The sequence below is a fragment of the Chiloscyllium punctatum genome, chromosome 16, assembly GCF_047496795.1.
Source record: "Chiloscyllium punctatum isolate Juve2018m chromosome 16, sChiPun1.3, whole genome shotgun sequence".
NCBI lineage: Eukaryota > Metazoa > Chordata > Chondrichthyes > Orectolobiformes > Hemiscylliidae > Chiloscyllium > Chiloscyllium punctatum.
The window spans coordinates 11,518,703-11,532,709 of NC_092754.1; the positions used below are offsets into that span (position 1 = coordinate 11,518,703).

The 14,007-nt window shown below is 41.8% G+C and overlaps 1 protein-coding gene across 4 annotated transcripts in view; it reads right to left on the reverse strand.

The window, feature by feature from the left end:
• Positions 1-14,007, reverse strand: part of espn (espin) — a 175,092-nt gene that overhangs the window by 142,039 nt on the left and 19,046 nt on the right. The gene's annotated exons all lie outside the window — the stretch shown is intronic.

Consider the following 14,007-nt stretch of genomic DNA (forward strand, 5'->3'; position numbering starts at 1 on the left):
AATATTTTAATACCTCATCTGCTGGCAAGAAACAAATATTGAAGTCTGAATTGATCTGATCTCACATGCTGAATTTTCAGACCTTATCTGGGTTCTTGTACATAATCTAGGCTGGTGCATCACTAGAATGTTGCTGCATTATTGGAGGAGTCATCTTCCAGAAATCGTGTCATAGGACTACTTGAAGAATGGACAATTCTCCTATTGTCTGTCCATTCCTCTTCAGACCTTACTTCTTCATCTCTTATGCTTCATGTGGGATCCTGCTCTTCTCAAAATTAATTGCCATATCTACCTGCAGTGACTCATTGAATGTGAAGAATTTTAAAATATTCTTTGATAAAATTCTTTATCAAGGTGTGTTCTTTGAAATGAGAAATGTTCAGTGAACACTTTACTGATCAAGGTGTAAGATACTGATCTGAACCCCCCCCCCCCTTATTGTTAACATTCCCACTTCTCAGTCCATGAGCAGAGGTTTGAAACCACTTTCAGGCAGGTAGTGACCGGAGCTCTGACACAATTCTCGATTCGCTGACTAACGATCTAGCTTTCCCACTCCCACAGAATCAATGGTTTACAGATTCCCCGAACCTTCCCTTGTGTATTGGCTAAGCACTGAATCAGCTGGTATAATCAGTTTGTGGAAACTACCAGATATTGTCTAGTCAAGACATCTTTAGCTCCTCCCCATCCACTCAAATAGCTAAGAGTATATTAAATGGGAAACTGCCTTTTTACGTACCTAGATCAAGTACTGTCTGATCTTTCTGTTTCATCACAATGGTACCATTTTGTGGGTTGTCTCCTTTTCTGGGTTACTTTTAATTCAATGATGGTCTGTGACATTCACACTTTGATTCTCTGGATTTGGCATGCCATTTCACCAGCTCTGAATTCTACTCTTTCTAGTTCAAGCATCCCATTCCTGATACTCTTTAGCTTAATGCCTAATTTCCTGCCCTTTTACCAATTAAATCATTGTGCTCTGCATTCCAAGGTCAAGTCTCACCTTGGTTTTGAAAATAATTGCACTTGTGGCCAAAGTCCCTGCAAGCTACAGCACCATACACTTGTGTGCAAGATTAAAGTAATGCATCAATGCTGACTGTCCACTGAGTTCCTGAGTCCAGGCTTTGGCCTACCACCACTGCTCCTCCACAACATCAGATGATGAAAGCAAAGAGAAAGAAAATGAAGTAAAAGGAGAGAGAGAGAGAGAGAGAGAGAAGGATGCGGCTGGCCTAGAGCATAAGGGCTCAGAAGCCCTAACACTCCCTTTATTGCACATGCAGCAACAAAGCATCATTTACAAAATGACTTATATGATCCGAGGTTTGATGTACAAATAATAACAATACCTCTAATATTATAAGAGATCTGGTTGAATGGAAGTATTCATCCCTAAAAAGATCCGTAAAGAAAGAGCCCATTTGCATCAGGTAGGGGGTTTGCATTAATAACAAGGGTTTCCATCAAGGATTAAAAATACTGGCTTTCAAAATAGAGGCCCATTGAATTTCAGACCAGAAAACAAGGTAAAATAGACCACTTACTCATATCTTTACAAAATACATTAAGATACAATTTCAATTTTGTATATAAAGTACCTGTCAAAACATTCTTCCTTTCCTCTTTGGTTGTTGTTACTTCTATATTGTGGGTACATTGTGATCACAGCAGCCACTGTTAATTGCAACAACCTACTCTCTGCGTTGAAAACATGGTGCATTTCGAAATTCTTCCTCCTGTCCTAATATTTTCCATTTATCCTTCATTCCTCTCTGGTCTACTGGTGGGATACTGGCTTAGGGGCACTGGCAAATCTTCAATACTTTCCCAACTGATCACTAAACCATCACTGGGTATTCGTCAGAGTCCTCATTTCATTCAATGTCCACGTCCACACATTTTCTAAGAGGATTCTATCCATCGCAAGCCCAGGACAGTAAGCAGGAGCCCAGTTATTGCTCAACAAGGACCAGCACAGACCAGGCAGTGACAAGGTAACCATTTTCTTTGAGAGTCCTGTTTGGTTCAGTGACTCATTCCTCTTGTGGCAGTCATTTCTGAGATGCCTTTGATGTAGGGGAGAGGGGCTAAGGTTTCTGGGAGCATTTTGTCTGCTTGTTTGGGTTTATTGCTGAGAAACTGTGACAAACACTACATTGGCCAAACAGGCAGAGAACTAGCCATCAGGATGCATGAATATCAACTAGCCACAAAAAAGACATGACCCACTCTCACTAGTATCCTTACATACAAATGACTGGGACAACACATCCATCCTAGGATAAGAGTTCCGAGAAGCATGCCATTCCAACCGGAACTCTATCAACAAACATATTGACTTGGATTCCATTTACCACCCCCTGAGAAAAAGAACATGACATCACTGCAGAAAATGACATTTCCAACCCAAGGAAACCTAAACACATAAATTGAAAGTGGGTCACTGACATCCGTGCTTCACCAGAGGCTCACTGATGATGTTACCTAGTATGGTGATGAAGCATCTGAAAATCAACCTTCCAGCTCAGTGAGCAAACTAACATCCAGAACCACAACCTGAGCTACAAATCTTCTCAAAACTTGCTATCTTTTCTTACGGAAGGAGAACTGCACACAGCACTGTGGATCTGGCCCTACATATCCGTAATAATACTTCCTCACTTTTATCCTTGATTCAGTTCAATAAACATCAACATTCCATTTGCCTCCCTAATCTCTTGCTGTACCTTCATTAACTTCTTGTGATTGAGGTACCAGGATAACCTGATTCCTCTGAGTTCTGCAGTCTGTCAACATTTAAATAATACTCTACTATCCTGTAAGAGTAAACAAGTTCAGATTTACCCCCACTTCTTTTGATTATTTTTTGAATAATATCTTACAACTGCTAACTTCCAATTTACTGGGACCGTTCCAGAATGTAGTGAAGTTTGGAAAATCCTAAACTATTATCCTTGATTATAAGTGAATGAACCTCACATACAAATATAATGTAGAATAACTCGAACAAATGATGGATGGAGCACCAGTGAGCACAGTGAATTATGTGATGATACTATGGCTCTTAAGAGGTGTATCTTGTCCCTTATTTTTTGAAGAAAAGTTGAGACAGAAGTGCCAGCTGTTTGCTCCAAAGCCAATAAGGTAAACAGCTTGTGAAGCCTTGGGATTTTTTTTTAAAAGTTGAAACAATCAAAGCAGCCTAAATGGGTGGGATCAAGGACCACAGAACCAGGATTTAGTTTTAGTTTAGACTTCAGTAATAATTGCTAGGGTCATGAAGCTGGATGTGGAAACTGTTCCTCTGTCTGTTATAGCTAAAAGCTGGGTTCTCTTCCTGCTGCTGGAATTTCATGTGAGACAGTCTATTTTACTGAATTTACCTTTGCCACGGGTGTGTTTATGTGATGTTACTATATTGGAACAGTTTATTAGTAGTAGTTAATATATCTGTTAATTTGTTAAACACTTTAATAGAGTAACAGTTAAGCAAATTAATTTATTCTTCCCATGTCTGTGTGGGTTTCCTCCAGGTGCTAATAATGGTTGCATTAATAGCAGATACAAGGACACAACCTCAGAGTGAAGGGACTTTAGAATTGAGGTGGGGAGGAGTTTCTTCAATCAGAGGTGGTGAATCTGTGGGATTCATTGCTGCAGAAGACTGTGGAGGCCAGGTCATTGAGTGTCTTTAAGACAGAGGGAGAAAGGTTCTTGATTAGTAAGATGATCAAAGGTTATAGGGAGGAAATGTGATCGAGAAACATATCAGCCATAGTTGAATGATGGGGCAGACTTAGTGGGCTGAATGGTCTAATTCTGCTTCTATATATTATGGCCTTGTGGTCTTATTTTAGCTTCCCATTTGGTAAAGAAGTTAGATTAATTATTCAATGATCAGTCAATTCTGCTGCTTGGCGCTGTCGTAACGGGCTAGCTCCAGTTACGGGCCTGAAACCTGAGATTGGCACTTCCCTTTGCCTTATATTTACCAACAGTTGTGCAAACAAGTGTGTGATTACATGAATCCAGTGGGCACATTTTAAGTTCATGTGCCGAATGTACCGTGGGTGGTGCTTAATTAAAATAAGTTAAACTGCTTGAGCTGTATTTGGAAATCACTTGGTCACACATAACAAGGAGAGCATGTTTAAGCTGCAGTTTTGACTGAATCGGCACCTTTACTTGGTTTTATAATGATGGGACTTTGTGGTTGAATCTCATCTCTTTAAGACAGCAGGCTGTATGTCACTAATGTTGAGTCGTTAACAATTAATTAGCCTAGCTGGAAGCTTACAGCTTTTGGTAGAAGTATTTTTCACATAGCATTGTTTGCTGAGGTTGCTATAGCACCCAGAAGGCATCACCTGGCCATTCAAATTCAGGTTGTCCATCTATCACCAGTCTTTTGTGCCCTGACTCGCACAGGAAGGAAAGACAAAATGATGGCATTGAGGACCATTTGTACCAACAGACTTCCTACCTCACATAAATTAGGGCAAGAAATAGTAAATATTTTCCTTTAGAAGTACTAAGTACTAACACTACTATGGAAGTGCTGCATTGTAAGAGGTTCCAACTGCCAAGTGAGACATTAGATTCTGGCACATTCTGCCTGTTGAAGTGAACATAAATAATCTTGAAATTTTTTTTTGACAATGATGTTCTCCTGATATCTCTGTCAAAATTTCTCCCTGGATCAAGATTTGGAGGTGCTGGTGTTGGATTGGGATGTATAAAGTTAAAAGTCACACAACACCAGGTTATAGTCCAACAGGTTTTTTGGAAGCACTAGCTTTCGGAGTGCTGCTCCTTCATCAGGCGGTTGATCTCTGCATGACCACCATCTAAAGAGATTGATAGGTATTTCGTCTCTGTGATAGAAGACGCAGAGTGCAAATTGCCTGCAGCATATGCCTTTCCGAGAGCAGGGATTAATGTCTTCAAATGGTTGTACCATGATTTGAGATCCCCTATGGATCTGTAAGGACCTAGATGTCGAGAATATCTTTAAAATTCCTGCTTCTAGATTTCTTTTACCCTTCTCATGAATTTTCAGCTCAACAATGTGTACATGTTATTCGTTAGGAATGGAGTTGTTTTCTCACGCTGGACACCAATTGAGGGCAGACATTATGGCTGGGTCAAGAGCTTGAGCCTCCCTCTCTAACTGCACTGCAGATGTACCTTCATTGCACAAACCACAGAGCTGTATGAAGGTAGCTCATCTTGAGAGCAATTGAGGTTCGTCAATGAACATTGACCTTGCTTGCAATACCCACATCCCATGAAGATTTATAAAACCAAAATGGCGTGGTTGTGCTTTACCCCATAAATCATGGGTCACCTTCATAAAGAGGATCAACTGCATCAATGTGATATTTTTCCGTTTTCTCTGACCAGACATCCTGTGCACTCTTTGAGCAAGCTTCTTATTGTTGTACCAATTAACAAGACATTAGAGGCCATTTTCTGCTCTGATCCAATAACTCCACAAACATAATTACTCCCCCAAATGCTGATATGACAGCACTCCCAAAACTGAAACCTGAACTTAGCTTACTGTTCACCTTTTAAGCATCACAGTAGCCCACAAACCCACCAACACGCTAAAACAGCAGCTAATGAACTTGAAAGACCCAAATAGACATGAATGTCAGTGTGGAATTTGCACATTCTCCCTGTATCTGTGTGGGTCTCTGCTAGGTGCTCCAGTTTCCTCTCACAGTCCAAAGATGTGTTGATTAGGTGGATTGGCCATGCTAAATTGCCCATAGTGTCCAGGGATATGTAAGTTAGGTGTATTAGCCACGGGATATGAAGGGTTACAGGGATAGGGTAGGGAAGGGGGCTCTGGGGGGGATGCTCCTCAAGGGTCAGTGTGGACTCAATGGGCTGAATGGCCTGCTTCCACACTGTAGGAATTCTATGAAATAGGAGTAGGCCATTTTGCCCCTCAAGCCTGCTCTGCCATTCAACAGCAGTACGGCTGATCTGACATTCCTCACATCCACTTGTGCTGCCCTTTCCTTGTAAAATTCGATTTTCCTACCAGTCAAAAATCTATCTTGGTGCTAAATATACTCAAGGGTTCTGCCCCCACAGCTTTCTGTGGCAAGGAATTCCAATGTCCTTCTCCAAGTAAGGCGGACAGTCAGTTTGATAAATGTCCTGTGTTGTTGCTTGACACTGAAATTTATCCAACCTCAGTTAAGAAGAGGGAACATCATTCTACAGTGAAAGATAATTGGGGCCCCATTCACATTCTTCGAAAGTGCATTGGGTTTCAATGTGCCTTTTGTCCGTAGTGAGGTAGAACGATGAGTTGACTGAAATGCAATAGTCCTGTGGTTGACACTCCATCCTTAAACCAAGGGAAGTATGAATTTCCAGGACGGCTGTTTCTCTCCAACATTTTTGAAGTATTTTCTGAAAGATTATCATATACTGGAGAACTACCGTATAGAAGAATGGGAGGTGATCTAAATTGAAAGTCATAAGATGTTGTGGAGGCTTGGCAGGCTGAGATGCTGAGTGGTCCATTCCTCTTGTGGGCAAGTCTAGAACTAGGAGACACTGTTTAAAATTTCACTCAAGACTGAGATTAGAAGAATATTTTTCTCTCAGAGGGTGGTCAGAGTTTGAGATTCTCTTCCCCAGACAGCAGTGGATGCTGGTCATTGACTATATTCAAGGCAGAGTTAGATTTTCCACAGAAGAAATAAAACCCAGTAATACTGGCAAATAAGAAACACTGGACCAACTCATCTTGTATACTTCAAAATACAGCTCCAACCATTTCCAAGTTGTTTTCCCCTCCGGGGATTAATAAAAGATTCAAGATAATAAACAGCAGACAGAAAAGTGGAGTTTGAAGCCACGATCTGATCTTATTAAATGGCGAAGCAGACTTCTTAGCACTCGTTTTGAGGGGGCCAGAATACAAGAGCTGGTTTACAGTGGGCGCGGAGAAGTTGTTTCCACTAGTAGGAGGGACTAAGACTGGAGGGCACATACTGAAGGCTCATACTTTAGAACAGAGATGAGAAGGAATTTCTTCAGTCAGAGGGTGGTGAATCGATGGAACACATTGCAGCAGAAGGCCAAGTCATTGCATGCATTTAAGACAGAGAGGGGTTCTTGATTAGTGAGGGGATCAAAGGTTATGGAGAGAAGGCAGGAGAATGGGGTTGAGAAAATTATCAGTCGCGGTCTAATGGTGAAGCAGATTCAAGAGGCGAATGATCTAATTCTGCTCCTGTATCATGTGGTCTTAAGAGGCCAAATGTCTACTTTAGTTACTTATTCTTGAAATCACATCCATTTAATGTACAAAAATGGGGCTTATTCCATACTCACCTTATGAATATGGAAGTACAATAGATGTAAACAATGTCACAGCCTAACTATTTTAGTCCAACTGCCATCAGCAACTGTAATTTAACTCCGAATCAGCTACTGTAAACATTCCCTACTGTCACTATGCTCAATCATCTAATTCCTACTGTAATCACTAAAATTAATTATACCAATCAGTCCCCATTCAAATTGATATGGACTATGAATAGATTGTACTTCAGAACCACCAACACCAACCAGTACTGACTTTGCGTTTAAGAGGTCTAAACTGGCACCAATCCAAAGTTACCAAGTTTAATATGAGCTCAATTCAAGTTTACGAACTCTAACTAAAGGTAAAGTTGCCATCGTCCTGCTCTCTAGTTAGAAAGGATGAATGGTGATGGTTTAACCTCAGGGTCACCACACCTGAGTTGAGCAGTCATTCATGATAAGCATCGCTGGTGTAGGGACTGAACCCATGCTGTTGGCATCATTCTGTGTTGCAAAACAGCCACCCAGCCAACTGGGCTAACCAACCTCCTTCAACTGGAACCAAACCTTAAGCATCCGAATACTTCTATTATTAACTTAACCACGTGGCCTTTCTATTTATTGGACAGATTGGAAAAATAATACTGAAAATGTGTTGCTGGAAAAGCGCCGCAGGTCAGGCAGCATCCAAGGAGCAGGAGAATCGACGTTTCGGACATGAGCCCTTCTTCTCCTGCTCCTTGGATGCTGCCTGACCTGCTGCGCTTTTCCAGCAACACATTTTCAGCTCTGGTCTCCAGCATCTGCAGTCCTCACTTTCTCCTGGAAAAATAATACCCCAACATAAAAAAAACGACGAGTCCCTGCATTCTGCAGAATGAGTAGGTAGGGCCTCCACAACATAGTGAGAGGAGAGAAGATTACACACTGAGTTGAGAGAAGGGATGGGAGTTCAGATTAAGACTACAATTTTCAATCAGAGTTGGGTGAGAATTGGTAATCTCAGGGTCACGACTGGTTTGCATTGAGGTATAAGCTGTACACAGTTGACATCAGGTGTGAGATACGATTAACAGGTAGGAAACACACAATGAAATGCTGAGAAACTATTGCAAACGAGATAATTCTAAACTAAATTATTGACAAAAGGACAGAAAAGTACATTACAGAGAACCCTTAAGATAGATAAAAGTGCTGTGATATAAAGCATCAGTTACTTATTCATCAGGTCAGCAGTTTGTGAAATGAAATCATCCTCCCTCAGTCCTTTACAGTAGATTCCAGTTCTGTCAGAAAGTTGGATCTCTCCTGCATTAAAACAGCCCAGTCCCCTCAGAAACGTTAAGCACTTTACATAACTAAAGCATGAACAAAGACGGTACTGTTATCACCATACACCACAAGTGTTCTGCAGCCGCTGATCACAAAGTAATCAGCACTGGACTGCAGCAGTGGGAATATTGATGTCCAGGAAGTCATTAACAATGCTGTTTGGTTTCTACTATAACAAGAGTTATTCCCATTGACTCTTTCCTTCCTGAGGTGATGTGCTGAAACTCTGAAGTTGTTTCTATCTGGAAGTCAGTGATGTGTTGAATGTAGCAGGGTTGTGTGTAGTCAATGGCAACTACACATAGTAATCTCTGAGTGCTGACCTAGCATAAAACTGGCCTTTGAGCAGCCCCGAATGAGCAAATAAGGCAGGATTTCTCTCGGGTCTCTATGAGCTATGTATTCATTGCTGTGTAGCCCACAACTTTCACACAAACTGACACAAAGGAAGACTTCACACAATCTGAGGTCATCTCAAAGTGCTTGAGCCAGTGAAGCAGATTGGGGTGCAGTCACCAGGGTAACAGAGAAGATAAATTTGCTCACAGTAGACTCCCAGAAATGGTAATGCGATTGTTTTTTAATTCACTCATAGAATGTGGGTATCTCTGGCTAGGCCACCATTTATCATCCTGAAGGCCATGAAGAGTTAACCATATTGCCGTGGGTCTGGAGTCACATGTAGGTAAGGACAGCAGTTTCATTCCCCAAAGGGCATTAGTGAACCAGATGGTTTTTTTTCTGACATTGTTTCATGGACATCATTAGACTCTTAATGCTAGATTCTTTATCGAATTTAAATTTAACCATCTGCCATGGCAGGATTTGAACTCAGGTCCCCAAGACATTAGTTGAGTTTCTGGTTTAATACTCTAGCAATAATGCCACTAGGCCATTGCCTCTCCCATTGTTACTAAATAATCTGTTTTAGTGAAGTTAGTTGTGGGATAAGAAATGGCCCAGATACCACAGGGAATTCCCCTTTCTGATCTTTCAAATATTGCTCTTGGGCCTCTTACCTTTATTTGAGATGGGCAGATGGGGTCTCAGTTTAACATCTTACCTGAAAGTCAATATCTCTGACAGTGCAGCACGTCCTTAGTACCACACTAGATTATCAACCCTTTACTATCTACTACAGTGATGGAAGATTTTTTTCCCTCCAGGATTTGCATTCCACGTCAAATTCCACAGAAATGAAAGAGGAAATTCATCCTGTGTCTGGTGTCATTGGAGTGGCTAAAGAGGGGGAATTAGCAGGGAAAGCCATTCCAAGATATCTTCTGAACAGGTAGTAATTAGATGTAAGTTCACCACAATTTTCACAAGGATTCCATCGCTTATCCATAGTGAAAAGTGAAACTCCAAAGAAACAGTTGGAAAATCTCTGGGATTTCTACAAAACTTAGCGCTCAAGTTTGGGAGGTCCTTACCAAAATCTCTCAGAAGTCCACACAGGCGCACTTTGAACAGGGAATATCCGACCTCAATTTTTTATCAGATGCATGCTTGAGCTTTTCCCAAAAGAAAGGAATGCTAGACAGGTCTCTCATCAGTCAAGAAATAACTCAGTGGGACTGGGCCAAATTACAGTGTGAATGAATAAATCCAAACTTATTGAGAACATTCCCAGGACTTCCCATGTTTAGAGGAATGTGTTCCATTTTCCTGAGAGTCTATGCCTGTTGATAACAAATCACAGAGAGCTAGGTGTTTCAAGAAAAGTTGCTGTTGACTTGGGAGTTTGCGAATCACTTTGTGCTCCATTTTCACAAAGTGAGAAAGTTCTCTGGTTTGATGACAGATGGCATTTTCTTGCTCTGCTTTTCTTGCACTTATAGAGTCATATGATGCTCTCTCTCTTACACATCCTCTCTCCCTCACATGTGCACATTCTTGGCAGTTTTTCTCTCTCTCTCACATGCACAAACCATCACAAATAAGAGACAATTCTACCACCGCCCCTTGATATCCAATCGTGTTACCATCACTGAATCCCCCGCTATCAATATTTTGGGGGTTATCATTGACCAGAAACTCAACTGGACTCACCACATAAACACAGTGGCTACAACAGCTGGTCAGAGACTAGGAATCACAGCAGGGAGTAACTCACTTCCTGATTCCTCAAAACCTGTCCACCATCAACATGGCAAAAGTCAGGAGTGTGATGGAGTACTCTCCATTTGCCTGTACGATGCAGCCACAACACCTCTCATGAAGATTGACAGCATCCAGCACAAAGCAGTCCACTTCACTGGCACAGCATTCACAAGCATCTACTCCTTCCACCACCAATGCTCAGCAGCAGCAGTGTGTACTATCTACATGATGCCCTACAAAATTCACCAAAGATCCTCAGAGAGCACCTTCTAAACCCACAATGGCTTCCACCTTGAAGAACAAGGGCAGCAGATATATGGGGACAACAGCATCTTCAAATTCCCCTCCCTGCCACTCACTATCCTGACTTTGAAGCATATCACCATTCTTCACTGTTTCTGGGTCAAAATCCTGGAATTCCTTCCCTAATGGCATTGTGGGTCAACCCACAGCAAGTGGACTGCAGTGGTTCAAGAAGGCAGCTCACCTGCGCCTTCTCAAGGGCAACTAGGAATGGGTAATAAATGTTGGTCCAGCCAGTGGCTCCCACATTCCACAAATGAATAAAAACAAAGACATTCTGCTCTCCCATCTCCCTTTCCCATCTCCCCAAACAGTCTGATCCCTGTCCCTCATGAATGCAATCAAGATGTGATGTTTCTCACTCCCATCACTCTGATGCACACAGCAACCATCTTGTTCTCTCACGCACATTGATCAGTTGTGTCAACTCAGTTAAATTTGGAAAATAATTTGGAAATATACTGAGGACCTCCTTGACCTTGACCCATGTTGTTGATGTTTGCAGTGAATTTCTGGGCAGGTTTGTTGAAGGATATTTACAAGGTGGCCACCCCTAATGTGTGAATATCATACAAGGTTTGTATTAAAAATTTTACATGCGTCTTTACTTAATTCAACATTTTGGCTCCAATTTTTCATCCATAAAATGGCACCTGAACCAAATGCATAACAAAACTGAGGAGCAGAAGTAGTCCATTTGGTCTAACTTAGGGTCTGCTCTACTATTCAATAAGGTCATAGTTGATCAGGTTCTGGATTAGTGGTGCTGGAAAAGCACAACAGTTCAGGCAGCATCCAAGAAGCAGTAAAATCGAGGTTTCGGGCAAAAGCTCTTCATCAGGAATACAGCCTGTCGATTTTCCTGCTCCTCGGATGCTGCCTGAACTGCTGTGCTTTTCCAGCACCACTAATCCAGAATCTGGCTTCCAGCATCTGCAGTCATTGTTTTAACATAGTTGATCAGGGTATGGTCTCAGCTCCAGTCACATGTCTGCACCCTGAAACCACTGACTTCCTCGTCTGTCAAAAATTTAACTCAACCATGAATAAGTTGATTTATAAAACACATCTGTTACATGTTCACTGGTTAATAGAGTAGTTGGAGAGCTCAAAACATAACCAATGCTTAACCTTGAATGTTTATTCTATAACTTGCTGATGGTGTACAATAAATCAAAATAAAGGAACGGGGATTTCTGTTTAACCAGGAGCTCAGTTGCTACAAATACCTAATTGCATGACAGTGAAAGATGAACTGATTCAGAGGAAACAGGGACTCAACTGTGGGGTGATTTTTGATTTCAAACTTAGAAGCATAGGATTATACAGTGCAGAATATTGCCGGTCGGTCCATAAAATGTTAAGAAATAGGAACAGGAGCAGGTTGTTCAGCCCCTCAAACCTGCTCAATAGGATCATGGCTGATCCAACAGTCCTCACATCCACTTTCCTATCCTTCCTCCCTAACCCTTCATCCCCCTACTGATCAGGAATCTCTCTCAGTCTTAACTGCACACAAGGATGTGAGTCAATTAAAGATTGTGCTAGATTTAGCTCTTTCTGCAATCAATGTGGGTCTTCAGTGGTAACTGACCCAACAATCACACCTGCAAGAATGACAACTGGATCAAACTCTAATTGGACTCTTAATAGCTGACTCTTAGCCCCTGGAAGGCTGAGAAGCCCTCAAGACAGAAATCCCACCTCCCAGAAAGCACCAGCCAAGCAGAGGTTGGTAGCCTCTTCGACCTGGAGTTCATCATTGGAGGCCTGTGTTGCAATAATGAAAAGGTTTTGTTTCTTTTGCGATCACAGGATGGGTCAGTCATAGTGAGAGTTGGGTCAGGAGACTGGGGGGAAGAGGTGTTCAGAGACAAGGTGGTTGGTGCTCAATGTAGACTCCCCTGCCCCCCAGCTGCCTCAGGATTGGGGCAAATGGAGCCCAGCCAGCAAAGCCCACATCCCAGGAATGATTTTTTTGTTAAAACTGAAAGGCAGATTGCCCTGGATTTCTTGCTGAGAAGCAGCCTCCCTTGCTCACCTGCAGTGAAGGTGAGTAATTGGGCCGGTGGGGGTCAGGACTCAGAACAGTTGATAATAAACCACTAAGCTGCCCAGAACTTAGCCCAGAACGCAGCAGCAAGTGAATGGGTTAGCCCAGCAGTGCCCTTTTTGCCACCTACCCTACCACCCCTAGGAAGGAGTAAAACCCACTTACATTTTTTAACTTCCCCATGGATGCTGCTTGACCTGCTAAGATTTTCAGCCTTGGGTTTGTTTTTTAAATTTGCTATTCAATTCACCAGCTCCTTGAAAGGGCTGTCCAATTTCCTCAAATCCCGGCTCTTCCTCTATAAACCTACAAACTTTGCCTCCCTTCAATTATCTATTCAGTTGTGTCTTGAAAATGAAAGAGGAAAATATCGAAGGTAAGGGTCTAACAATGTAATAGTCAGAAATTTCCTTGGACCAATCCCACTCTGTCATTGGAAATTCAACAGAAGTTCAGAACAAGCTCCATACTGACAGCCTTCTGATGAACCAACAGTGCTGGGGTCCACAACATCTCCAAAAGAATTCTCGCAGTCCATTTTCCTGGATAACAGATTATTGCTATTTCATTGCAAGGAACAATTGCATTTATTTTGCCACCTTAACTCAAAATTTAATGTCAGTTTGATTTTCTTACAATAAATTACTCATTTTAATCAAGCAACAATATAATGTGACTACTCCTTACAGAGCACAGCAGGTGAAGGATTTTTCTCACACTCTCATCATAGCTCAATGCCCAGAGCAGGAACTAAGGACATGCCCATCTTACACTGAAGCTTCTCCTTATGCTTTTCCCCACAACAGAAATATTCCATAAAAACTCCTCAGAATTTAGGAAAAAACTATCAGATCACCATTCAGTCTTCACAT